Here is a 4784-nt window from a genome sequence, read left to right as displayed (position 1 = left end):
TTGGTCATAACTTTCCTTCTAAGGAGTAAGCGTCTTTTAATTTCATGGCTGCAGTCACTATCTGCAGTGATTTTGGAGCCCAGAAAAATAAAGTCTGACACTGTTTCCACTGTTTCCCCATCTGTTTCCCATGAAGTGATGGGACCAGATGCCATGATCTTCGTTTTCTGAATATTGAGCTTTAAGCCACCTTGTTCACTCTCCTCCTTCACTTTCATCAAGAGGCTTTTTAGTTCCTCTTCACTTTCTGCCATAAGGGTGGGGTCATCTGCATATCTGAGGTTATTGATATTTCTCCCGGCAATCTTGATTCCAGCTTGTGCTTCTTCCAGTCCAGCGTTTCTCATGATGTACTCTGCATAGAAGTTAAATAAGCAGGGTGACAATATACAACCTTGACGTACTCCTTTTCCTATTTGGAATCAGTCTGTTGTTTCATGTCCAGTTCTAACTGTTGCTTCCTGACCTGCATACAGGTTTCTCAAGAGACAGGTCAGATGGTCTGGTAGTCCCATCTCTTTCAGAATTTTCCACAGTTTATTGTGATCCACACAGTCAAAGGCTTTGGCATAGTCAATAAAGCAGAAACAGATGGTTTTCTGGAACTCTCTTGCTTTTTCCATGATCCAGCAGATGTTGGCAATTTGATCTCTGGTTCCTCTGCCTTTTCTAAAGGCAGCTTGAACATCTGGAAATTCACAGTTCACGTATTGCTGAAGCCTGGCTTGGAGAATTTTGAGCATCACTTTACTAAAGTGTGAGATGAGTGCAATTGTGTGGTAGTTCGAGCATTCTTTGTCATTGCCTTTCTTTGGGATTGGAATGAAAACTGACCTTTTCCAGCCCTGTGGCCACTACTGAGTTCTCCAAATTTGCTGGCATATTGAGTGCAGCGCCTTCACAGATTTGAAATAGCTCAACTGGAATTCCATCACCTCCACTAGCTTTGTTCGTAGTGATGCTTTCTAAGGCCCACTTGACTTACCTCCAGTTGTGGATGTGACTGGTGATAGAAGCAAGGTCCAATGCTGTAAAGAGCAATATTGCATAGGACCCTGGAATGTTAGGTCCATGAATCAAGGCAAATTGGAAGTGGTCAAACAGGAGATGACAAGAGTGAACGTCGACATTCTAGGAATCACCGAACTAAGATGGACTGGAATGGGTGAATTCAACTCAGATGACCATTATATCTACTACTGTGGACAGGAATCCTTCAGAAGAAATGGAGTAGCCATCATGGTCAACAAAAGAGTCCAAAGTGCAATACTTGGATGCAATCTCAAAAACAACAGAATGATCTCTGTTTGTTTCCAAGGCAAACCATTCAATATCGCAGTAATCCAAGTCTATGCCCCAACCAGTAACGCTGAAGAAGCTGAACGGTTCTATGAAGACCTACAGGACTTTTTAGAACTAACACCCCAAAAAGATGTCCTTTTCATTGTAGGGGACTGGAATGCAAAAGTAGGAAGTCAAGAAACACCTGGGGTAACAGGCAAATTTGGCCTTGGAATACGGAATGAAGAAGGGCAAAGGCTAATAAAGTTTTGCCAAGAGAACGCACTGGTCATAGCAAACACCCTTTTCCAACAACACAAGAGAAGACTCTACACATGGACATCACCAGATGGTCAAAACTGAAATCAGATTGATTATATTCTTTGCAGCCAAAGATGGAGAAGCTCTATACAGTCAGCAAAAAGAAGACTAGGAGCTGACTGTGGCTCAGACCATGAACTCCTTATTGCCAAATTCAGACTTAAATTGAAGAAAGTAGGGAAACCACTAGACCATTCAGGTATGACCTAAATCAAATCCCTTATGATTATACAGTGGAAGTGAGAAATAGATTTAAGGGACTAGATCTGATAGATAGAGTGCCTGATGTACTATGGACGGAGGTTCGTGACACTGTACAGGAGACAGGGATCAAGACCATTCCCATGGAAAAGAAATGCAAAAAAGCAAAATGGCTGTCTGGGAAGGCCTTACAAATAGCTGTGAAAAGAAGACAAAAGAAAAGCAAAGAAGAAAAGGAAAGATATTCTCATTTGAATGTAGAGTTCCAAAGAATAGCAAGGAGAGATTTTAAAAAAGCCTTCCTCTTTGATCAATGCAAAGAAATAGAGGAAAACAACAGAATGGGAAAGACTAGAGATCTCTTCAAGAAAATTAGAGATACCAAGGGAACAGTTCATGCAAAGATGGGCTTGATAAAGGACAGAAATTGTATGGACCTAACAGAAGCAGAAGATATTAAGAAGAGGTGGCAAGAATACACAGAACTGTACAAAAAAGATCTTCACGACCCAGATAATCACGATGGTGTGATCACTGACCTAGAGTCAGACATCCTGGAATGTGAACCCTGGTTTAGCATAGGGGAAGTGCATCAAATTCTCCCAATTCCTTTCCCCCAAAATGGATAGTCATTAGGTAACTTATCTCAATAAGTAGAAAACTTTTTCCTAAAATTAGGAAAGGATAGATGTTGATACTGAATTCCCTGTCATCTTCTGCAGAACTAGCAGCAATTATATTAACATTTTTTCTAGCTTTTAAAATACTGTCCAAGGGTTTTATGTATGTGTTATCTCTATCATACAAAAATCACTTATTGGAATGAGATATGCAATTAGGCTGACCTCAGCCATTTAGGCTGGATGAGGTGACGTAATGTGGTGGTTAAGCACATGGGTCTCTTGTGCTCCCCGGGTTGCAGTTTCAGCTGTCTCAGTTCCCTCATTTGTCAGAGGGGATAAAAATCGTAACTACAACTTTCAAATGAGTTAGTTAATGTTTAGAATGGTGCCTGGCAACACGCAAACATTAATTATTCATTTTATCACTAAAACAAATTTTAATGCCCATCGTCGGAAGATGTTTGGGTTTTCAAAAAAAAAAACCCCAAAAAACCCCACCTCATCCCAAGAAAAGAAGGTAAAATATTAGTAGAACATGGATGGAAAAAGAGAACAAGTGCATCTCAGTCATCCCTTAGTCCCCGAGTTTTCTTACACTCCAGTGCCAGAGTGCTAGCAGAGGCCACAAAACCAGGCTGATGCCTTCACCGTGACCTATTACTGCCTGCCTGCTCTCTCTGCTATTCCGGCTCTCTTGGTGCCAAGATTGGGTGGAGGCCGCAGTTCCCGCAGATGGCTACAAGCACGGGTGACTACAGAAGTGTGCTGAGTAGTGAGTGGTCAGACTGACACTGAGTGCTTGTTAACTGGACTGTGGTTCAGGTAGCCCTGTCCGGGGAGACATTTAGGGACAGGGACCTATATCCAGGACCTGCAGTAGGCTGGCTTAAATGAGACCTGCCTACTGGGAGGCACTGAGTGGGCTCCTTGGAAGTGACTACCTAGAGTTTCTTAGAGTTGGCTAGCAGTGGTATGGGGAAGTTTTCTGGAGTGTATAGGGAGAGCCAAAGCAGAACCCAGAGGACGGTTCTATCTGAGGAGTTCATTGGTACGGCGCTGACCAATCAGAATAGTTACTGGCTATTTATTCCTCTCACTGTAATAGGGTGAAATTGTATTTCATTTTTTAAAAACAGATTTATTTAACAGAAAATACTGTTTAACGTATAGTCTAAACATTGACGGTTAGTATAGTATTCCTTTACCCAAGAGCACATGTAAAGCATTGAGCATTTGCTAATTCTGGTATGCTCTAGTTTTAGTTACTCAATCTAAGTATTTTTCAATTTTCATGCAGTTTATCTTTATTACAAGTTATTTAAAAGCAAATTAAAAAAATTTCTAATAGTGCCAATTTCCTGAGTATATTAAGACTTGTTTTATGGCCTCATACAAAGTCAATTGAGAAGACTGTATAAACTGTAATTATTGGTTGCAGAGTTTTATATACATATATAATTGGTTGCAAAGTTTTATATATATATATATATATATATAAATATATATGGATATGGATATAAGGCTTTCCTGGTGGCTCAGACAGTAAAGAATCTCTCTGTAATGCAGGAGACTCGGGTTCCAGCTCTGGGTTGGGAAGATCCCCTGGAGAAGGGAATAGCAACCCACTCCACTATTCTTTCCTGGAGAATTTCATGGACGGAGGAGCGTGGTGGGACAGGACTTAGCAACTAAACCACCATATACATACAAAATGTTAACATGGTAGTCACTCAGTTGTGTCCGATTCTTTGCGACTCCATGGATTGTAGCCCACCATGCTCCTCTGTCTATGGAATATTGTTAAACTTGTCTTAATATACTTGTTAAACAAGTCTTAATATACTCATTAAATTGGTAGTACTACATATGTATCTTTAAACTGAATCTGCTCCTAATCTGGAATCCCTTTATATATATACATATAAAGTCAAACTCGTTCATTTGTTTATATGTAAGATGATGCTGTGAAGGTGCTGGACTCAATATGCCAGCAAATTTGGAAAACTCAGCAGTGGCCACAGGGCTGGAAAAGGTCAGTTTTCATTCCAATCCCAAAGAAAGGCAATGACAAAGAATGCTTGAACTGCCGCACAATTGCAGTCATCTCACACTCTAGTAAAGTGATGCTCAAAATTCTCCAAGCCAGGCTTCAGCAATACGTGAATTGTGAACTTCCAGATGTTCAAACTGGTTTTAGAAAAGGCAGAGGAACCAGAGATCAAATTGCCAACATCCTCTGGATCATCAAAAAAGCAAGGGAGTTCCAGAAAACCATCTGTTTCTGCTTTATTGACTATGCCAAAGCCTTTGACTGTGTGGATCACAATAAACTGTGGAAAATTCTGAAAGAGATGGGAC

Source organism: Bison bison, unplaced genomic scaffold (genome assembly GCF_000754665.1).
Source record: "Bison bison bison isolate TAMUID 2011002044 unplaced genomic scaffold, Bison_UMD1.0 scf7180017864346, whole genome shotgun sequence".
Taxonomy (NCBI): Eukaryota; Metazoa; Chordata; class Mammalia; order Artiodactyla; family Bovidae; genus Bison; species Bison bison.
The sequence above is the reverse complement of the archived record's forward strand: the minus strand, read 5'-3'. Positions refer to the sequence as shown.